At 43.7% G+C, this 24,039-nt stretch overlaps 1 protein-coding gene across 3 annotated transcripts in view; it reads left to right on the top strand.

Moving 5' to 3' along the window:
• The first annotated feature begins 6 nt into the window (after window positions 1–6).
• Window positions 7–24,039, top strand: part of hivep3b (HIVEP zinc finger 3b) — a 52,040-nt gene continuing 28,007 nt past the window's right edge. For all 3 annotated transcript variants that reach the window (XM_008288121.1, XM_008288119.1, XM_008288120.1), the window contains exon 1: window positions 7–151. The gene's annotated coding sequence lies outside the window, so the exon portion shown is untranslated. The remainder of the gene's footprint in view (window positions 152–24,039) is intronic.

Genomic DNA, 24,039 nt, shown 5'->3' with positions numbered 1-24,039 from the left:
AGGAGGAGGAGGAGGAGAAGAAGAAGCGCCTCTCCGGCTCTGCCTCCACACTGAACGCGGGGACGGAGCGCGTCTATCCAGCGCATCACAATCCAGGAAATGCGGACTTGTGGCCCTTTCGCTGCGGGATAAACGGCGCCGTGGCGAGCCGGTAAATACGAACCGATCCCTGCCTGTAGTTGTGTGTTTTTGTGGGGGCTTGGCTGGGCGAGGAGAGGCTGTGAAGTTGAGAGCAGATCTTTGAGAGTGGAGTTGCCTGGAATCGGGCTTGTGTGTGCTTGAAATCCTAAATGATTTTTTTTTATAAAGATGTGCAGCATGTAGTGGAGCGGTCAAGGTGGTGGTGGAGGGTGGTGTGGAGGGGAGGTAGGTGATATTTGGGGCTCACCAAACTACAGGACATGCAGCGCGGAGAGCTGAAGTAGCGGCCGGGGGGCGCTGCACATCCAGCTGACAGCATATGCTTCATCATGCACCTTCATTCACCCCGTTTGTCCTCCAGCAGAGACCAGTTGAAGCGGGGGCAACAGTGGGGCTCCGCCGCTGCGCACCTCCGCGGCTCTGCGAGATGCGCGGTGCAAGTTGCTTGTGACGGGCAACACCTACACTTGGCAGATTTTTGCAGGATGACATCATGCTTTTGTGATCTGCTGTTATATGATAGATGACCAGAACAGGTTTATTTTTGGCAAATCAAGTCCCTCTCTGTTGTTTTTATTTATTTTTTTAAATAATTCCTGCCACACAGGTTTCTTTTTTTTTTTTTTACACAGTAAGGCAATGACAGCATGACTGCAAAGTGAAACAATGAGTGACTGTAAGACTGTTGTTTGACTTGTCTATTATGCAAAATAGTTCCTGTGCAAGCTTTGACCCAAGGGAGCAACAGTCAGGTTGAGGATTTAGAAGTTTCTGCCTGCAGTGCGATCGATCTATCTATCTATCTATCTATCTATCTATCTATCTATCTATCTATCTATCTATCTATCTATCTGTCTGTCTGTCTGTCTGTCTGTCTATCTATCTATCTATCTGATCAGAGCCCAGGGCCCAGAATAAAGTATGGCCTCCCCAAACAACCAGCACTGAAGCCTGTCATCTCATTAAATATCAATACAACATGTATGCAAGGCCCAAGTGCACAAATCTAGTGGCTAATTAAACCATTACCGGGCTACAACTTGTAAAATCCTAAAAAAGGAGGAGTCATTTTGACTTTGGATTTTCAAAGATTTCTACTTTCTTTGTTATAAAGCGTAAAATATTTCTTATAGTCGCCAAAGATGCACAAAGGCGGCAGCTAGATACAGTTAGATGGTTAAAAATCACACTCAGGTAGAAAAATAAAGCGACACACAAAACCTATAATATACAAACACATGTAAGCATGATGGTTTGGGATGGTGTCGTGTCACGACGTTAAATATGAGGCTAAATAAACGACAGAAACATGTTCATTACCCTCACTGTAAACATGAGCTTAACTACATTCTCAGTGTTTGTGCTTTTTATCATAAACAACACAAACTGAAAATCTTTGTGATTTTGCTAAATAAATAAATTTAAATTTGTGGCTTAGAAATAAAGTCAAGTCACTAATCATCACGTATGCCGAGCTAGCACAAGCAAAGACTTCAAGCTAGCTCGCTAGTACTACTGCAAGGTTACGCTGTATGATGAGCTAGCCAGCTTTAATTGTGACCTCGTTAGCCTTTGACTCAGCATTGCCGTAGATTTGGCCCTGCTTGTTTTTCTTATTAGTGAATTAGTCATTTTGATAACAGTGCTTGTGTCTGTGCGGGCAAATGTTCCACCAGAAATATTTGCCTATCACTGTTTTGAGGGGACACCATTGCTACAGTCCGGGCTTAGCACCACCCAAGAACATTGCGATTGTTTTAAAATAATACCAGCACACTTTTTTTCTGAAGCAGAATAACAATCAGGGGCAACCAGGATCGTGTCAGTGTTAGAGAATGATCTGGCTGTGCGAGACAACCCTGGTACAGATTCTTAAAGACTGTAGGGATGGAACATACTTTGAAGAACTCTGAATACAAGTGGTATAAACTGCCAAAAGAAAGAAAGAAAGAAAAATCTGGATGAATTTAGTGTGATGTCTCAACTAGGTGACTGTTCTGAGCAGAACAAGGACACTTTTGTGTACTTATTGTTTATGTAATTGAAATTAGAATTGGGCTGCAGGGTGGTAGCACTGTTGCCTCGCAGCAAGAAGGTTGCCGGTTCGCTTCCTCCCACACAGTCCAAAAACATGTTGAGGTTAATTGGTGATTCTGAATTATCCGTAGGCGTGAATGTGAGTGTGCTTGGTTGTCTGTCTCTAAGTGTAGCCCTGTGATAGACTGGTGACCTGTCCAGGTGAACCTGCCTTTGCCCTGGGTCAACTGGGATAGACTCCAGCCCCCCACGACCCTAGTGAGGAATAAGCGGTGTGTAGATAATGGATGGATGGATGGAAATTAGAATTGTCTTATGACCTTGATTGGCAGTTTTTTAAAAGCATAACTTTGGGATTCCATAAAAAGCTCATCATACTGTATATGGGTTATTATGTACTTCTATGGCTGCTTGCCTGGATAAGCAACTGATGAGTGTGAGTGACCAAAAAGAAAAAAAACAAGACTGTTTTTATTTCTTTAGTGAGACCTTGTGGCACCTCAATGTGAGTAATGGTTTCAATTGTCTGGCTCCATCATTGGTCACGGCACTCTTGGCGTCTTTACTGCTACCTTGTGAGGAAATGAGGTGAAGTAAGCGTCTGAAATGTGTTGCTGTATGTAGATGAAGACCACAGCGGTCATACAGCTGTTTGCTGTGAACAGCGGGTGCTGCTGAGAACTACTTTTTATAGCAGAGGAGGTTCAATACCTCATCGATGCTCAGCTCCACCACTCAGTCCAGAGGAATGTGGACGGCAACAAAACAAAAGCAATAATGCTGCAGTGTCCTTCCCCGGTTGTGGGTCCGTACTGTAACTCGCAGCACAAAACTACAGTAAGGTGTCAGACCACGGTGGTGAAGGGGGATAAATGGAGAGAGGCCAATATGCAATTATTTCTTATTGAATCAGCACAAAGTGGCAGCCTTACAGCGCTCCACTCTGGCCTGGATCAGGACCACTTGTGGTGCTGGCTGAAGAAAGGCGCGAGCTCAGCAGGCACCCAAGGAGAGCGCTGCACCATTTCCCTTGCACATTTCCACGATTGTTTGACATCACGAGGCATTTGATCGCTGAACAATACCTGCGATTACTGGCATTTATAGGTTCAGCATGGATTGGGATAACAGCTGCGAATCACTTTGATGTTTTTATACCATTGTAACTTGGCTCAAGTGTTAGAAAGTGGCTTGTTAAGAATAATTACTATGTTTTAAAAGCTGGTGAATGTGCTATTATCCGTTAAACTGGAGAACCTGTTTTTATAGCAGTCGAGCAGCAGCGCCAGTTCATTACAAAAAAGCCTCGGTTTTGTAGTGGTCGACTTGCGCAATGGGTTTGCTCAGGTACAATAAAACATAAGTCTGTCAGCACGAACACTGATTACGGAAGATTTCAGGCAGTTAGTCAGACAGGTTTGTGTGTGTTTGCGTGTGGCTATATCTCTGCTTGGCACAAGTAGTCGCACTCGAGATGGAAACGGGCCATTTTTTTTTCGCCAGTTGAACACAAACACTCAACACCTTGCACACTGTATCCGTGCACACACTCACCTGGCATAGCCTCTCTGCTCTCACACACTGAGTCAGCCTTGCAGGTGGCGACGTGTTGATTTAAATGCACGAAATGCCATCGGCAGCGAGGGGGTCGAGCGGAGTTCCTGCTCAGACCTTCAGACGGTTTAACAGGGTTTGATAACCGTGGCTACTCTGGAGCAAAAGGATCAGGGCTTCACGGGTAGTTTTTCTGTAGTGAGAGCGCCGGTTTTAGCCTGAACCCTTGATGGTGTGATACCTTCAGAAGAAGATGTTAGTTGGCAGCTTCTTCTGCTTCGTGCACGACTGTTGGCTTTACAGATTACACAAAGTATTAAATGGCGTGTGTGAGCATGTTTTGTTTTCTTAGATAGAGGGTTAGTAAGAAGGATGGCGCTGTTATCATTCCTTTACACACTCACAAAAAAAAAGAAACACACAGTGACACACACCCAAGGCTGTAAAATCCTGGTGGCTGGTGGACACAACCTTTTCATGTCCCTGCTGCTGGTCATTAATCCTGTTCTCTGAAGCACCAGAAAAGAATAGACCCACTGTAGTGCTGGGAGACCGGAGTGAACCAGGAACAAGACCTTGGATACGCAAACACACACACACACACAGTGCAAAATGGAGGCCAGGAGTGCCAGTCTGGCAACCTCACAACTGCCCCACTAGCCTAATAATTCTACAGCAGGCCTTCAGCCGCATTGTGATGCATTCTGAAAAGATTTTATTACTTTGTTTTGAGGCCCGATCATTAGTTCTGCTTCTGGCTCATTTGTGTTTGTTGGGGGTATAGTTGTCTATCAGTGTCTGGCCTCGGCTCGGCCCTCTCGCCCCGGCCAGTGTGTTGGCTGCCCCCTTCAAACGGAGATAGAGTTTCCTTGTGTTTGCCAGGCAGCACAGTTTGTACTATGTGTGTGTTAGCGCGGCCGCCCGGGTTATGTAATAATAAATGTGGACGGCCGGGTAAGGAAGGGGTTACTCATTCAAACGCTCCCTTCATAAGAGTTAATCATTACTTACCTCGGTGCAGTTGGTAGCCAAGTGGAATGTTAAGGGGTTTGCTGTTTGTAGTGGCAATCCTCCCTGAAACAGGCCACAAGTTTATTACATCACAGCAACTCTTTCACTGGGCCAGAATATGCCTACATTTATATTTTCTATTGTTCTCCGCTGTGTATGTTAAAATCTATCGGTTCTCTCCTTACATCAACACCGACGGCAGTATTTTTGTGCTTGTGTTCACTTTCCACAGTGGCCGGCGTTGTGCAATAGTTATTGTTGTAGTGTGATTGTAAGCTTCTGCGCTGCACACCACAGGTATGTCTGAAAAGGGCTCGGCCAGGATATCACTGGTGAAGGTTTGTGTAATGCCGGGGAGAGGCTCGAAGAAAGTAATAACACGTTTTTTTTTTTTTCAATCAGTGCATATTCAGATTTAATGAAAGAATTACATTTCACCTTTTTTTTTTGGAGGTCAGGCACATACAGTAACTGTCCTGTGAGGCTCTGTGCAGCCTTGAAAGACCAGCTATAGATGCATGCCTGGCTTGATTATTGATCGATGATGCAGGCGAGGTATTATATTTCATGACCAGATATCTCTACCTCTTCCAAATCTCTCGCTTTCTTCCCCCCCCGGGTCTCAAGATGCCCCTCTGACCACACCCCTCAACACACAATGCATCTGCCCAGATTAGAGCCTCCACATGTCTGTTGGCCACGCTAATCTGTGTTTATTAACTAACACCTGCAGAGATAGCTGGTGTTTTCCTCTGCTTTAACTCCTCCAAAATCCTGTTGCTGCATCCTACATGAGGATCTCCATCTGTGATGTCTTATGCAAGTCCCAGGACAGTGAGTAGAAATACAGGATACTTTTCTAACTCTATATACACCCTTATACTGGCTTTTCCCTCTTTTTTTTTTTAAAGAAGCATTCCTCTCCTCTTATAGTGTCCTTTGTCTCAGCGTGTAAGGCGTCCCTGCAGTAACTGCCAGTAAGGTTTGGAGGGGATTTCTGCTCTGCGGGAGGGTAAGAGGGCTTCTGGGGAAAAAATCCTTCCAACCCCACCGCGGATCTGCCGAGCAAATCAAGGCAGCAGGCGATGCTCCAGCACAATCCTCCCCAGCCATGTCACTGTCACTGAAGCGGAGAGGTTGAACTAACCTTCTCAGACCCCCCTCCTTTGGCTGCACTCTTTAAAAAAGCCACTGTGAAATCTGTGGAGCAGCCTTCAGTAGAATCCCAGATTTGTTTTGTCTGTCTCGTGGTGCTGTCAGTCTGCTGTGTACCATGTTCAGCCTTGAGGAACACTCTCTTACCTGGTGTGGCTTCATGCTATGAAGTGTGTTGGCTTGCGGGGAGCTCTGAGGCACGCTCCTTTTTTATGCATGATCCAATAAATCATTGCTGAATGCGGCGGTATATAAAAAATATATAATTTAAAAAATGGTTTGTGCGTGTGCTGCTCGTTGCACACATGCATGTGTATTTGTTATTTCGCGCCGCCTCTGTAGGCAAGCTGTGCCCTAACATTGTCAGGTAAGGTCATATAAAGAACACCTCATTTTAGATGCTGTTAATTATGCAGGAGTGTGGTCGACTGCCATCAGCTGGGAAGGTCACTCGCTCCTCACCCCATTAAAGGGTACAAAACTCAACAGATTTTGGTTTGTGTGCGTTGTGCGAGCACAGAACTGTTCATTTTTGTTGTGGTTTTGCGACCTGCTGATGCTGTGCTGACATCCTGTTTGAGGTTAAAACTACCTTTTAAAAGGCTTCGGGTTTTGCAGTTGTCTTCCATTTGATGTCAGCTCTCAGTTCAAATGAAGGCGTATTTACACAAGATGTGTTTGTGTACACTCGCTGCATGTTTATATATATATATATATTCTGCAACTGTTTATGTGTACAATGTTTTTGCTGATGCCTCCATATTGCGGCCCCTAAGCGAGGGCGTCTGTTTCACCTAATTGAAGGTCAATATTTGCATGAGCATTCCTACAGTCAACTTTCCTAGCTGGGTCTAGACAGAAGACAGGCTGGCACTGTGCTTCAAATCAGAGTGCCTGTCATATTCTAGTCTAGCACTGCCAGACCTATCTCCCTGCACTACATTTACACCGTGCCAAAGCAAGAGAAAGGTCTTTCATTGCTTGCAATTATAGCACGAGATAGTGGGGAAAAAAAACAACCTTCCTGGTTGTTCTGTTTATCAAGGGAAAGCCTAGACTTTGCACAGCTCACAGGTTCTCTTGCTAAATATTTCTAGGGAATGATTCTGAGACAAATTGGTTAATTAAACTCATGCAAACGTGGGAATGTCTCGATTTGACAGTAAATTTTCAAATTTTATGATCGAGAAAGAGACTTTGAAAAGAGCAAATATGACAGAAAGAAAGAAGACGAGAGGCAGGATGCAGTTGTTTGGATTATTCCAGTGATTCACGTCTTTTAAATGAGATTAAGTCTCTGAGAAACTTGGGTTTACAGTCGAAACAATTAGTTTATTAATTGGAAGATCAACCGGCAACTTTCTGGTGATTGATTGATGATTTTAGTCATGCACTGAGCAAACCATTTTCAAACTCTGTGTATTTTCCTCTTCATTGAGGTATTATTAGTGACATTTTAAGTGTGTTCACTTTTAGTTTCACCTCTAAATTAAGCAGGAACTAATCTGGAACAACAGTCGGCTTGTTTGTCTGACTGCGCCTGATTGTTGCTTCACTAGACTTGTTTTTAGCCGTAGACGGCCGCAGTGTTGCGGTTGGTATGGCCCTTAAACTCTCCGCTTTGACAAAATGCTGGTTGCACTCCCACTAAACTGCTTTTAATGTTAGTCTGACATTATGTTTTCCTGAGTCTGGCCGCAAGGACAAGATTGATTTGGGTGTCGGCCTAAAAAAGCCTAATAATCTTTGATGAGAGAAGTTCATCCACCAGCCTCAGATTCAAACAAAAAGCATGACAGTAGCTGAATCATCTCCACAATGCACTGCAGCCTTAGTGAAGTAATCTCATGTCACATTTGTCACACTGTCATGGTGGATTAACTGTCAAAGAGGAATGGTCAGGTGATGGTGCCGCTCTGTTAGGGAGGATATCAATGGAAGTAGAGAAAACTGGACTGTCATGCAGTAGCTTGGCATTTCTCTCTCCAGTGATCACCAGGTAGTAGCGTTTGCACACACAACGTAGTCTGTGCCATCCTTCCTCTACAAACTGCTTCACCCCAGGAGAGGATCCTCCCTTCCCTCCCCTCTCGCCTTTTGCCAGAGCAAAACCCCAGAGCTGCTGACACAGGCTCACCCAGCGTGATTGAGAAAATAAACAGATGTTGGGAGAAAAAAAAAAAGCGTGCGCCGCTCATCACAGGGCTACATGTTTATCCTCTGCTGCAGGGTTGTCATCAGCTTTTGGGGAGCAAAGATGGATGAGATGGGGAGGGTTGTGGGCGAAGTCGATGAAAAGGGCGAAGTGAAGGTAAATAGTTGAGGCTAACACATGAAAATCCGGCACATAGAATGTATCCATCCATTTATACACCTATCCAGGTCTTACTCTCAGTGTGGGGAGGTACACTTTTAAAATGTGCTTCTCCATTTATTATAAAATGCAAGCTCTTAAATGTAGTTTTTAATGTATCACATCAGATTGCTAACTTAGTGAGTAGCAGATTTTAAATTCCTCGGATTACTTCAACATTGCATGTTTTGTTTGGATTCTGTGTCCATTCTCAGTCATCCAGGTCACACTGATGGTAAATGCATCAGTAGACTCTTTTTTTTTTTTTTGGTTTGTGAATATGTTTGATCTCTCGTGCAAAAGGCTTGGTCCGTTCTAGCTATCAGGTGGGGAGTCCCAGTTATTACAAATCACAGCTCATCAGGACAGGATTCAGCATTTTACCTGCATCTAAAGGATAAGGGACTCCGAGGACAGCACATTCTGAGATAGGCAAGATAAATGGTTAGAGAAAGGAGTGAAGGAAGCCACTTATATGTTCAACTGTAGCTGCTGTCTCTAAATAGAGGAGGGGGATCTATGACATCACTCATCAGCTACTTATGATGCAGTCCTGAGGTCCCTCACCAGACAGTTTTCCAATAATTCACACCTAGAGGCATGTAAACCTTTGGGTTGTTAACAGGCCAGTCTGATTTGGCTGTGAGAATAAATACCCTGGTGGTGAAACGTCTTCAGGAGTCAAAACCAGAAATCCTACCATGACCTGGATGACTGACGATCTACACAGATATGGATGTTATCGGATAGAAAGAGCAAAAACACGTGTCGTACATTGGCTGGTGTCCACTTGATGATTTTTCATTTGTTAGAGATGCTTTATAGCTCCTAGTTTCTACAATGTCAGGACTAACTGGCGGATTTGCAGTCAGCTCGACATTCGTTTAAGGAGGCAGGTCGCGAGGTCGGCAATTTGACCAGTAAATATTCAAAAATGGAAGCTTAGCTGAAGATGTTTCTCGAGGAGTTGTTGGACACGGAAAGCAGATTTTTCCTAGAAAGCAAGGTTACGCTGCACAGTGACGTTACAATCTCTGCTGCCCTCTATGAATGCAAAATGATGCTTGAATCTCTCAGGACAGAAATGTATTCCTGCCCTGGCCGTGATTCACTGTGGAGCTTTATTTTAAAGCAGGATCTTATGGGTAATTAATGATGCCTTTAAAGTATAAGAGTTAATAACACAGGCTTTAAAAATCAATGCATCGATTTTAAGAATGCATTCTGCTTAAATGTGACTCTAACTAACTAACTTACTCATATTCAAAATGCCTGTACGTGTATTCTGTCACTTATCCTGCACAGGGTTAAATGATTTGCAACATGCCCCAGCATATGTTCAGCTAGAGGCACTTTACAGTAAAATTAAATTAACCCGGGCACGATAAATCATAATTTAGGATTAACTGAGGACTGCGAAAGACATGCGAGCGTGTTTTCGAGAGAAAGACAGAGAATGCTGTAGGAAGCTCTTCCTCAGTCTGAGGTGTTACAGTGGTTTTTATTATGTAACGCTGCTGTCCTCAACAACCTCCAACAGTCAGCAGTCCCAGTGTTTGCACCCAGGTAGTCCCCCACCTCCTCCTTTTTCCTCCCAGCTCTGCACTGTCAGCACAGTGCGAGGGAGCAACCCCAGCTATAGTCGCTGCAGATTTTTTCATCAACACTCTGCAACTCTAATATGCTTAATGGCACCGCTCTCGTCCTCCGAGGAGCCCCCCTGACGCCCCCTTGTCAGCTGATTGACAGGATTCTGAGCCAGTGAAAGGCGGACGGAGAAGGACGGGCGGTAGGGCGGACACATGGTGCTCCTGATGCATCTTTGGCTCCGGGCTGGAGGCCATATTTCACTCTGACACCCACATCCATAGGGAGAGCAGAAGGTGCACGGCTGGTAGCATGTGACCGGCTGAAGAGACAGAGGGTTCAGCTCCCCAGACTCCTTTTCTCCTTGATCTCCAGGACCTTCTCTCTTTCTCAACAGCCTCTGAGTTTTAGTTGTAGCAGCTATCTGAGAGGCTGATTAAGATTCTTTGTGAGTACAGTAGTTGGAGTGGCAGGCCTGGATTCCCACTCACTGCCCCTGAGTAGGGTGTCCATTACTGTGGGAGTGCCTAAATTACACAGAAGAGGGAGATCAGGAGAAACCCTAGTGAGAGTTTCGGAGAGAGAGGAGGGTGTGGAGTGGAGAAATCAATTTTTCTCTAAGCAAAATAGCACGAGACGCACAAAAACACACTGTGGCAGCGGTACGAGAGGGAGAAAAGATGCCGTATGTGAGCGTGTGATTTCAAAACTGGCTTCACGACGAGCAACGTAATAAGATGTTAACTTCTCGAGCTGGATTCCACGGTAGATTTTAGCCAGTGTGAAAGTATAATGTTTCTTTGTCAGCCCCTGGGATGGATGGTCTCTCTGGTCTTGTGAGAGCGAGCTGTCCCTGCTGCTAAGCCGGCAACAGTCGTTCTTTCATTGGTCATAGTTGTGTGTTTTTACTTGGTCATGTTGTTATCGGCATCGCAGGAACACAAGTCATAGTTTGGCTGTTGTTTGCACTGACCAGGTTGGAAACTTGTTTTTTCATCGGAAACTACAGTTTGTGGCATCGAGAGCATCGAGGGTTTCATCCCATCCATCTATGTAATGCACTGTTTATTGCTTTTCTCTGTAACTACAGTGTTATCTGATTATCCTCGGTGCCGTTTTTCATGGCGAACAGCGTGTTTGATTGTGTTCTGCCTCTCATTTGCCAAGTCTTTGCTACTTTTGTCCGTGTGCCATCAAACAAGGCTGTACAAAGATGTTATCGTTCTACAGCCAGACTAGTACTTCAGTCTCAAGGTGATATTTATTAATGTATTTATGCTCTACCTAATGTCAATACATTTTAGCCATGCTGGAGAGCGGCTCTGTGGATGGCAGTGTGGTCTCTCGGTTGGTTGCTCGGTCAGTCACTTTGGTCCAACGTGAAATATCTCTATTGGATGAATTGCCATGGAATTTTGTGCTGACATTTGTGGTCTGCCAGACGATGAATCTCATTGACTTTGGCGATTATCCTCTGCCACCATCTGAGGTTGACATTTTTGCTATTACAAGTTACTATTGTTGGATAGTTCTCTGAAATGATTCATGGTCCCTACAGGATAGATTACGATGAACTTAATTTACTTGTTGGTTTTTCCCTTTAGTCTTATCATCAAGTTGAATATTAATATGTCAAATATCTTGAGTTATGCCCCACTTCCTGCAGAACCAATGGCATCAACCTCAACTGTACTTGTACACTTCTATCCAATGGCCAACAGGGGGCGACTCCCCTGGTTGCAAACAAAGTCTGACTGTATAGAAGCCTATGAGAAGATGCCCCATTTTCTCACTTGAGTTATTAAGTCAGGAAACATTTTCCTGATCCGTTTATGATCTCAGTAGTTCGTATCAAGTCTCCTTTAATGCTGCATAATGTTCATTTTGTAAATTGTAATCACATTTAGAACAAAATAGATGAATAAGCAAAGTATTCTTTAGGGTGTGACGACCTTGTGATTGATAACTTGTTATCATATTGGCGTGTGTGGCCTTGGATTCGCTCATCATGTCCAGTTTAAGAAAACAAAGATGGCCACAGCCAAAATGCCAAATTCGAGGCCTCAGTATGATACACAGTGGGTGACATCACGTTGGCTGCATCCGTCTTTTATATTCAGTCTGTGCTTGTTCCACAAAGTGTGCAATAAAGGGGCTGCATGAGCTTAAAGTCCAAACTTTTAACCCTTTTCATTCTTTGAAATATGAAATATTGCATTGAGCACTTTTACTGTGAGCATGCTAGCGATTCGACATTCAATGCAAAGGACTACAGCAGCAGGCCCATTTCAACAACAAAATCATTTAATTAATGAGCGTGCAGTTGTGTGGACACCTGAAAGAGATTGTTGTTCATCACCAGAAAATGGTTACTGATCAGCTCATAAACATCTACAGCTGCTTTTATCTGGATCAGAACATGCCGATTTACACAAAACCTTGGTTTCTAACTATGGTTCAAACTTACAACCTATTTGCACAAGCCAATACGGAAAAAGTCTGTGTTCACTGTCAATGCTGTTATATTTGTACGTCTTCGTTGAGGAGGGAGAGAGGTCTCATTTACAGACAACCCAGCAGTGTGTTTATTATTCCAAAATACCCCTTTCACATTGTCTGCGTTGCTATTTCACCCCTAGTTTCAACAAGTGCACAAAGATATGGCATCATTTTTGTAAGAATATTTTTGCTGATCAGTTTGTTTTTTGTTTTTTTTTGTTTTAAATCATGAGCTACAAAATGAGCACCTTACCCCCACTGTATAGATGAGTTTGGTATTTATTTTGAAACACCTACGCAGGCTTTTTTTTTTTTTTTTTTACTGTTGTCTAGTCCTTGTTGAAGTTGTGGGCCGCAGTGTGGGCGTTCACCAGTCACTGGGAGTGAGCTGGTGGTAGCAGATGCTCAAATTGAGATGGCTAGGCTAGCTTTGTTTGGAGTCTTTATAACAACTTGGTTGCTGGAATTGATGCTGTTCAATCTGCCTTGATGTCTGCCGCCGTGGAGGTTGTGTTGCTGCTGGTTTCTGACTTCAAATCCATTATTTGAATATCCAAAGTAATGATATCTGGGCAAAAAGCAAAATACAAGCAGACTAAAGTTGTCGGCAAATCCACACAATGCAGCAGACGTATTTATTATTATTCAAATTTCAACTGAAGTTAGAGTACATGCCCCGTAAAACTCTCCCCGACCAACATTGGTGTTTTTAAATAATACTTCATTCTACTTGTTTTACTAAATCATGAGGTTTACGAACTTAAAAACTTTCAACTGTAAGCTCAAAACGTCTGATCGCAGCGTTTTCATGTATGACATCAGCAGGATTCTATAGAGACCATCGAATTCAACAAACCTGTTTTACACCAGCTTAAAACCCTGCACAGAAGAAAAGGTTTATGCCGCGGTCTGAGTGAAGGCGAAGACTGTTAATCATCCGTAGCTCAGCCTCGGTGAAATGACATCTCTTTCAACCAAACACCTACTGAGACTGGCCAGACCACAATGAGCAAAATGAAAACTGTGGGCTGGCAAGACCTGACTAATGTGATTTTGCTTGTGTATGTGTCAGTTTGTGTTTTGAGTATTGTGCATTGTGTGCATGTGAATATAAACTATACGTTTGCATGCGTACACAGTATACGTGTGCCTGACTCACTACATTTGAATCAGTCCTGCTCCACACTTCCTTCACTCCATCTCCTACATGTGGAGCTCGTTCTTCACCTCCTTCACTTTGCCCTCGATGGGGATGTATGGCGGAGTTTGACTTTTTTCTAGTCAGACTGCTCCAGTAATGAAAGTTATCCGACTTGCGAACGGCCAGATTAGATTTTCTCAGTCTTTAGATTAGATTTTCACTCTCAGTTTAGCTGCTCACTGGAGGGCACGTCTTGCCATTTGTTTAAATTTTGTGGGGTTCTGGCTTATGACTTCTTCATCAGCTTCTTACATGGTCTCTAAACAGGTTTCCGTCCTGCTAGAACATCACGTTGTCAGTCCATCTGATGGAGAATTTGCAAACTTGCATTGGTTTTGCTGTTTTATTTCTTTACCAGTGCCATAATTGATGTTGATGGTGTGAGATGTCAGGAGAATAGTCTTCTACATTTGTTTTTTTTTTAGTTTTAGTTGATGTTTTGGTGTTACACTTTCAAGGAATATTGTGGAGGAGATGGGAAACTTGAATTAAGCGCTTTGTTTTCTCGGTGTCAACAAAAATCCCAACTAGTGACAAGATCAGAGCCACAAAAAGCACAGCTCACACTCACTATCGGAGTTTCCCATATGTCCGGCAATAAATAACATTTAGTGTCCTGTTGATCATACTGCAGGCAGTGTGACTTTGTAATTGTGAAAGGACTGTAGATGAATTTGATGCCTGAAGAACTAAAGATAGATAAAAATAATCCATGTTCTTCTGCCTCTAAATATTAGTAGTTGTGTAGTTTCCATCAGTTTACTGTTACATTAGCAACAAATTAATCCGTCCCACAGTAAAGTTGGACGAGTTTTATTTTAAAAAAAACTGCCTTTTCAGTTTCTGCAAACAAATTTTGGGGAATCTGGAGAATCTGTGTTGTGTTTTCTCAGAGATCCATAAAGTAGACGCTCTCTCCAGGCACAGCTGAGTCGACTGGAGCAGGATGAAGTGCAGCTCACTGACCACAGAGGCCGTGAATTCAAAGCCATAAAAACTATTGAAATTCCATCAGCTACAGTGAAAACCTGTCCTGGGACGCATAAAAGCGTGTTCCCGTGCTGACTTTCTCAATGGTCCGAATGCCAATACCCACAGAGAAATAAAAACACGTCGGTTTTACTGTCACGTGTTGCAGCAAAGCTCAGATTGATGTTTGGTATCGTCGGGCGACTTCTCAGGTTTATGGGGAGTAGTTTGACAGTTTGGAAGAGACACTCATTCACCTCCTGTTGGAGGGTTGGAAAGGACAAGATGAATAGGACTGTCATATCTGTCTGTTATATAGAAGGTTACAATAAGCAGCCAGCTAACTTAGCTTAGCACACAGAGACTGGAAACATGGGGAACAGCTGGCCGAGCTCTGTGCTGCAATAATGAACCCCCAGTTAATTAAACAAACGAGGTTTAGTTTGCCGTGCTTTGTTTTTACCTGTCTTTTAAATCTTAAAGATTTGATGCCTCTGGGTTTTAATTCACTACTTTTGGAAGCATTTTCTAACTTGGATGTTTACATGTAGTCTACAAATAACAGTTATTATTAATATTTTACAAAAATCCTGGGAACAGGTTTGAAAATGTGTTTCCCTTTTTTTTTTTAATCAAAAAATTACACCATCTATCACAGATTAATTTTCAGCTTTCCAGTCGTCGATGAACATCAGGTGTGACGTATAATTTTGTCCAAAAAAATAACCAAATCTAAAATTAAAATTGTAGTATTTCATCAAAATTACTTTATGTATGCTTCATTCCAATCAAATCTTTTGCACCCAATCCTATAATAAAAAAAAAGATTCTGAGCACCTCAGGGCGACTGAGAAGCCACGCTTGACTCAGCAGCAACTGATAGTTACATGATAATAAAAAAAAAAAAAGATTGAACTGAAGGCTGTGTTTTCACAGAGCAGATAGGAAACAAAGATTGAGAGGTGGAAAAACTGACTTGATCCATTAAATGAATGCAGCTGGGGACAAAAAATAGACAGCAAGTTGTAGAGGTTGTAAAAAAAATGTCAATAGTTTGACTCAAATAATTCATCAATTCTATATTTCTACAGTCATTTTTTTTATCATGGCTGTGCTGTTTCTACAGAGGAGCAGGACTTTATTCTGCCGTGGAAAATGAGCCCACAGTCACTGTAAATGTGACAAAAACCCATTCAGAACCTGCTTGGGAACTAGATGGATAATGAGTTAATTAGTGAGCTATAGAGATGCTGAAATACAGGTGGAATTGACTGAGCTAACTAAAGCTAACTAAGCTGTAGCCTTATATTTAATGGCGACAATATGAGAGTGATCTCATCTTTTCATCTAATCCTCTGCCAAAATGGGAATAAATAAAGCTTTTAGCACATGTTCATGCAGCAAGACAACCGTCAGCTTATGACGCCGAGCTCTGCCTCTCGGTTATTATCCAGTTAATTCACTGTGCATGCTTTCCTATCGTCCAGTGATCATTTAAACCACCTTACTTGCTTCTTGTCTCGCTGCTCATTACAGTGTAAGCTGCATCACGGCTTCACCTCCTCCGCCACCCCACCGCCACCAGTGTCAAGGCCCTGTCCATGACACCCAGGGGGGCTCTCCGATTGGTTGCTATTTATAGGGCTCTGTCCCTGTACATCCATCTAATCTACGGGGTCAAAAAAAAAAAAAAAAAGCTTCTGCAACTTGTGTCTTCGCCACATCATTAAAAAGATGCTGCATTTGATTTGTAGCACATTTTAATGGGTAAACTAAATGGTGTCCGTCGATTTCTCTGCAGAAGCTCACCTTTCTTGTCGTCTGCTCCTCCTCGTGTCATGTTGGCATGTTGGGTTTCTATCCCCCCTGTGACTACCTGCATCTAAACAATTAGATGTGAGAGGCTGAGCTTTGCGTCATGCCTGATGATCTTGCTTTTCTGAAACCAGGGCAACATACTGTGTCAGGTGGCTCATTCAGTTTGGAAAACAAAAAAGACGCCGAAAAGCCCAGAAATATCTGAGGAGAGCGATTTCAAAACATTTTCCTCATCATTTTTATTTATCCAAGAGTAGATAAAAGTGACACTCAGCTCTTAAGTGCCTGTACGGTGCCGTGGCGGGCGCGTTTCTCGTTGGCAGTATTAAATTAATGTGGTTTCAAGTGTGCATTTTATTGGTTATTTTACTGCCAGTTTAAACAGATATCATCAAATCAGAACTCATAGCTGCTGCCTTCTTCTCCTCTGTAATGGCTAATTAGCATCATCATGCCCCAGCTTGACACCCAATCTGCAGTCCTGAGGTGTGCTAATCGCGTACCTGAGGTTACAGTGAGATTGCAATAATATCTCGTAACCTGGCAAGAGAGAGAGCTCTTACAGTAAACATTCCCGATGGGGAAGCATCCTCAGAGGCAACGTAATGATCCTACGTGTGCACGTCGATACAGAGAAGGCAGCGACTCGGAGCGTGTTCAGAGACAGTGCTTCAACCTGTATTGGATGACAAATCAGCCGTACATAACCAGGCCAGAACTAACAGAAAATCAATGTATCCAGCCACCTATCCAACATCAATACAGTGTCTCACTTGCTCTTTATACGCCTGTTCATCTTGCTGTCTTTCTCTGTTATTTTCTTTCCCCCCTCTCTCTGAGTTTCCTCGCTCTGTCTCTGCAGTGTGCTTCTTTGAAAGCACGCCGCAGACAGCATCTCTATTTTAAGGACATCTTTGTTTCTCTGCTTTGTATTCAAATGATCAGGCTCACAGGCAGGAGGATGCAGCTCTGAAGACGAGTGGGATGGTGGGAGAGGAGAGGAGAGGTGGCCACTTGGCTTTTGGAGTCGGGTTTCTCCTAAACCAGATCTTTAGGAGGCGATGACAGCTGGAGGAATGCGCCGCTAATTCCCCCAACGTGGGTCACGTGACCCCCCCGGGGCTCGATTACCTTCTCCGAGCAATTTGAACGGATTGGGTGGTCAGAGGAGGCAAAACTGTACATCTGTAATGAGTGTGTCGTATACGCTATGAGGCATATAGGTCTGCTACCTCAGCCCGGAGCCAGACAGCGTAGTTTGCGTGTGGCCGACTAGACTGCACCTCCCAGCAACAACGAGTGCAGCCGGTGACACATTTCTGTCTGTCTGCTCATGCAAAGTGGGCCAGTTGGTTTGCAGTAGACTGGGCCATGTTTGACTTTCAGCACAGGTACAGTTAAGCCCCAAATTATTCATACCCGTTTTTTTATTTGACCAATAGGTCTCCCCTCTGGTCTGGAAATGACAGACGAGAAACAGAAGATGGCTGGACACCGTGTTAGAGATAGATCTTATGCAAAAGCCTTTATTTGCCTTTATTTATCTATCAGACAGTTCTTTTAATACCTGCATGTCTCCACTATGATTTTGTTCCACTCTTCCTCCAGCTCTTGGAGATTTAAGGCTTCCTTGCTGGTCTTCAGTTCCTCCACAGATTCAGTTATTCAGGTTTAGACCCTGATTGGATCGGTCTCCACATTGTTCCACATCAGTGACCTGATGGAAGGGCCAATGCTGGAACTTTTTCTGTAGACTACCTGATGTTTTCTTCTACAAACAGAATGAGTCTTCTTTTCTCATGATGCTGGTTTGACAAAGTTGCCCAACAGTTGAAAAACACCCCCAAAGCATTACGTTTCCACCACCATGTTAGACCTTGGGGGGGGTTGATGCTTCTTTCTTTTGCTGAAGGAGAAAACCACATGGTCGTGTCCAAACAACTCCATTTTTGTCTCATTTGACCACAGAACTGATGACCAAAAACTTTCCTTTTTGTCCACCTGAAGCTTTTGCAAAGTCTCGGTGAGCTTTTGTGTGTCTGTCTCGGAGCAGTGGAGTCCTCCTTGGTCTGTGTCCATGGAGACCAGCCAGTGTCTGATCAGGATGTTGCTACCAGAACTGCCCTTCTGACTTCCTACCACACCTTTTGAGCTTTTTCCACAGTGAGGCACATTTGCTTTGCTTCATGTTTCTACCGGCACTTGCATATGGCTTTATAGCCTTTTGCTGTCTTGTGAGCAGCCACAATGTGTAGCTCTCTCTCAGTCATGGAGCCTGACAGAAAGCTCTTTGGTTTAAGTCATGACTTGCAATTGACTAGTAGCTGATCAGAGAACAGTTGATAGTGTATTGGAATGATTTAGAACATGGTATAAATGACCAGGACTATTTGGAATGGCATGTAAGCTACATTTCCTCCAAACTGTGCAACCATTTCAAGAGATGTAAAGAATTCTGGAGATGGCAGTTATAGGAAAATGCAAATTAAACACAGAAAATGTGTCGTTAATACCTGTCACACAGTGTCTTACTTTCTACTACCGCTTATTTATTCCAGTCAGAAGAAACCCATTAGTCAGAATGTGGTGTGGGTGTAAATAGTTCTCATCTAACCTGCACATGAAGGTTGATCATTGTAAGTTTTGGAATAAACGGTAAAAAAAGAATAGACTCCTCTTACAGCAACTCCTGATCCTTGCAGGAGGAAGTAGGAAGCTCGACTTTGGGCAAAGTAATTGGACACCAGCGAATGTTTGCTTGTCACCGCCACTGTGTTCCTAGGCAGCGTGCAAGTATTGACACTGATCTTGTCATGTTAATCCTTCTCGACCTTGTATTTACAGCACAGTAAGGCCGTGTTTCTTTAGCTCTCTGCCGTCGACGACTGTTATTGTAGCACTGAGACGAGCCCGGTGAAACCAGCGTGATGATTTAACATGTTTGGTTTCGTTAAATCTTCAGCGGGTCTATCTTTCATCCTTTTCGCAACCAGAGAGAATTCTATTTAAATTCCAGTGAAAATCACAAGCTTTCCAAACAAATAATTATGTCAAGATGAAATAATCAGCAACACATCTAAAATTCCCCCCTTTGATTAGCCGTGGCATTCTGGATTTTAATACCGTCTGCTTCAATGGAGTGCTGGAACAAACAGATAAAGAACATTTATATGACGTTGACAAACAGGGCTTTATGATAATGTGTGTTAATGTGAAGCGACTTGAAAGGTTGGTTTATTCAGATAATTAAAAAAAAACACTTTGGTATCAATCAGTGCAGAAACTTTTGCTTTTATACGACCAGGTTTAGAGATGTCAGGCTCTGAGGTTTCAGTCAGGGCAGTGGAGGTGAATTTTGTTTGCAGTGCTGAAATCACATGTTTTAGAGTTGCTTGTAAGATATTTTTTGTTTGCTTTTAGGACTCCCTCCATTAAAAAAGTCACTCTTTACTTTGTTAACATGCCAATATGATGTTTTCATGAGCAAAATAAGCAGTCAGTGCCATAGCTGAGCATTTCCACCTTGAAAAACCTCAAATTCAGACTTCTGTGATTTCATTCATAAAAAAAAACACTCAGGCACCAATTCTCTTAACTTGCATTGTTAGGCTTTCTACATCATTACTCTTCTTCAGATTCAGGCTTAAACATGTATGGCCGAATGACTCCGATATAATAACTTGCCATTGTGTGGCACAGAGTAGTTTTGCAGTGTTTGACCAGCGTTGTAGGTGAGCTGGTGTGCTGGAGCAGCAGTGAGGGCGCATCGAGCGAGGAAGGGATATCATGAAGTCATCCGTTTCCGATGTTATCAGCCCGTTAAATGGCTCACTGAATCATTCCCAAACATGTGGGCCAGTAAGGACATCCCCCACCTTCTAGGAAGTTCTGCAGATGTGTTATCGTGCTTTCTCATCACTGATGTCTTGCGGTTGAGTGAATCGGTGAGTGTAAAGTCTCTGGTGGAGTTGGCACGGTGGAGAATATTGAACTTTATAACGTGGTAAACGTAGTGGCAGGGTGAAGTTTAAACCCAAACACTGATTCTTTTCTGAACCTAACCAAGTATCTTTGGTGCGTAACCAAACACAGACAGAAAACGCTGTAAGTAAACACTGAGTGAAAAACAGCAAAAGCAAAGCTCAAAATGAAACTTCAGTCAAATAATAGCGCTAGAAGAAAACGTCAGAGAGGGGATTTGCACTGAATTGTCATGAGTGAAGCTCCGGGGTCTTACATTCTGTCCCCTTCAGCCTCCAAATGTGGACTTTTGTTCCTCTTTGTACGTGCAAAACTACATCTCCGCTGCTATTAAATGGGGTGATAACAGCCTAGTGAGTACACTAGAAGGTGGAGGAGGTCCCGACAGGCCAATCTATATGAGAATGATGTGCTCTTATTGAATGATGTGATAAGAGTCGAGTGGAGCAGTGGTGTACAGTTACACCCGTGCCATTTAAGGTTGAAAAATATCACTTTAATGGGAAAACTTGTAACTTTAATCCACAGAGGTGAGTTTTTAGACGTTTAATCAATGACCTGAGGGGGACTTTACAGTCTTGAATGGTTCGGTCCACATCTGCTAACTCCTTACAAGCCAGATTGTTGCTTAAGATCCTCTGGAGGATCCTCACCAGTGGTTTCTAATTCTCGTTCGTAAAAGGTGACCAAGTGTGACCCTCAGCTGTGGAACTACCTGCCTGTTAAATCTCCTAAAACTCACTTTATCATTTGGCTTCTCTTAACTCATGGTTATCTTGTTACATCTTAGGATCTGGCTCTTCTCACTTTTATTGTATGTTTTTATTATAAATCATTTGGCGACTTTGTTTATGAAAATCAATTCATGTTGTGCACCTCCATGGTTTTGGGTTGGCGGCTTCAGGCAGACGTCTCACTATCTAGGAAAAACACCACAGAGGTAAGAGAGAAAGTACTGTGTTGCAGTTGAACCCAGCTTTAATGGGTGCATTCAGAGGAAATATTAGGAGCATTAGGGTTCGGGGAGTTGAGGGATTGTGCCTCGGATATTAAAAAAGCACAGCAACTAAAATCAAGAACCAGATTCCTTCTTATTATTGATGCTCGCAATTATTCCAGAGAAACACAAAAACCTACAGGATGCGCGTGCAGTAAGCAACCTTCGGTGCAGTTTATGGCTGACATGTGTTCTGCAGATTCAGCATTTACGACTCCACACAAACACACAGATTTACTAAAGGCACTGTTTGCCTTTTTGTCTTGATTGCCGCGCGTGATTGATGAACTGTCCCGTTCAGCCCCGGAGCTGCAGTCTGAAGATACGCCACGCACACGTTCACCGGCCTTTTAAAGGATGTTCTGGGATGGCAGGCGGACCATAGGCATGTAGCGAGGACGTGAAATGACCATATACAAGAGCCTCGTCTCTCCATGTCTCTGCCTTTCTCCTACGCATTTGCACATGCTGTTCTTCTCCTCTGTCTTGTTATTCTCCGTCTCGCACTCGTTCCCTCTCTCTGCCTAACACATGCACTCGCACACACCTCCACTTTCAGAGAAACAAACACATAAACAGATGGGTTACGGCACATGGCATTTGTATATAAGTGCATTGGGTTTGAAGGGCGGCTGACGAGGCGTTGATGCGTCAGGAGAGTCTCTGTTGACGGGCCACTAATGCAGCGTGGCACCGAGCAGAATGGGCAGCAGGGGCTCGCGGCGGAGGAGGGAGAGTAAACTGTAAACCGACACTTAGGCTGAATGGAGTTGTTTGTCACTGTGGGTTGCAATTACTCGGCCCGGCCTTGGCTTTGAGTAAACTCCCTGATCAGAAGGATGCCCCCTCTGCCAAGCCGGGAAAGGAGGGCGGGGACAGAGGCCGTGTTGATACGTCCTGGTGTTTGAACACACTCAGAGGCTCAGAGCTTCCACCTGTTGACTCTTCCCTCGCGTCTGTGTTTGTGCAGGCGGCAGTAAAAAGCGCCAGCAGTTCCCGCCTAACAGCTCGAATTAACATAGTAACAGGTTACCGAGATGTGCAGATAAGGCGTGGCGCCGGGGCCGTGCACCGAGCTTGCAGGGCGACATGCTGCAGCTTCGCACAGGATGCAGCGCAGCAGCTGCAAAAAGAGGAACTAGCATAGGCTTTCCCACCACTGGGGACCAATCCACATGGGTGACTTCACAGAAAGACAGATAACAAAAATAACTGCACCAAACTGATTGCCGTCCCAACATGAACAAAGGGCTGCTGCGGGACTCCATAAATACACACAGTTGTCATTGACCAGCATGTAGAAAGTACAAAGTTATCGTTGGATCACCTCAAAACTTTTTAACCTACCAGATAACCAGATTTCAGAGATGATAATTATTATCTGACATCTCATCACAGGTTTGCGTCGAGCCTGTTCCTTCTTGAGCTCGCTCCACGCCTCAGAGAGCAGATACAAAGCGGCCGACGGTGAGCGACGGCTACAGCGAGCTGCGTGGGAGAACGTGCGCTCTGATCTTGACATCCACGCATCAGTGAAACTTGTGGGCACAGGGAGGACAGCTTTTGAAAATGTCAGTTCCTCTTTCTATATTTATCCGGTCCCGCGCCCCCCCCTCCCTCCACCACCATGCTTTGTCACTCCTGCGTTTCATTTGCACGCCACCGCTCGTGCTGCGTTTTGATGTCGAGCAGTCCACCGGCAGATGAAGTTTCTTTGACAGACACTCTTGTTATCTGTTTCACTCCCGTTACAGTAAGTCCCGGCCTCTTTGTTCATCGCCGCCGTCCCTGATGTAACGTCGTCACGTCAGAGGGGCCGTTTTTTTTTTTTTTTTGCCTTTGAGGCATGAATCAAAACTGTTTCCAAAGACTTAATACTGTATAACTAATAGCTGGGTTTACAGTAGCATCACAAATTGCTAATGATACACTACCTCTGTGTATGGTATCACTTACCAATCAGGGACTTTACTCAGAGCCAGGCCACTTTCCATAATCACTACCCACAGCAACCCTGGAGACACCATTTCCTGGTAGCCTTCCTCACAATATAAAGTTTACTTTGCCGCATATGTAGACGGCGGTGCTTATTAATGCTTCAGCACCATGGAAAAGGAAAAGATAATGAGTGTGTTGTGTGGCTAAAATTGAGCCCTGTGTGGATGGGGAGAGAGTGGTTGCGAAAAGGGATTTGCCCATTTTTGTGTGTGAGGAATAGACAAAAAAGAGAGGCAGAGAACTCCCTGAACATTTAAAAAAAAAAAACTGAGATGGGGAGTGAAACAGAGAGGCCAGTCTTTCAGTGTTTTACAGGATCAGATGTCACATCTGCTGAGGGTACATATTGATTGGTATTAACAAAAGACTAGCGTGCTCGACTCCATTAGCTGGCCAGTTGGTTGCATGCAGGGACCGTTAAGCTCTTTGGGTTGGGTTTGTGATGAGACACCACTAGATCTGGTTGTTGAATCTTAACGCTTTTAAAATGCTACAAAATATCAAGCGTTTGTTCAGAAAGTTGGCACCAGTTGTTGCAGACCTTTGTAGTAGCTTATACTTTGATGAGACACAGTATTTTTTTTCATCATTTTGTTTGAGGCTGCATTAGTCAACACAACAGATCTCCCACTGAACTGCTGGCGGTTGAGTTGCAAACTGCAATGTAGGCATCAGGTTTTGTAAAGAAGGACAAAGATATCTGTTGCATCGGTTTTTTGGTATTTTGGAATATTTGAT

Source organism: Stegastes partitus, unplaced genomic scaffold, assembly GCF_000690725.1.
Source record: "Stegastes partitus isolate 25-593 unplaced genomic scaffold, Stegastes_partitus-1.0.2 Scaffold542, whole genome shotgun sequence".
NCBI classification, from domain to species: Eukaryota; Metazoa; Chordata; class Actinopteri; family Pomacentridae; genus Stegastes; species Stegastes partitus.
The sequence above is the reverse complement of the archived record's forward strand: the minus strand, read 5'-3'. Positions and strand labels throughout refer to the sequence as shown.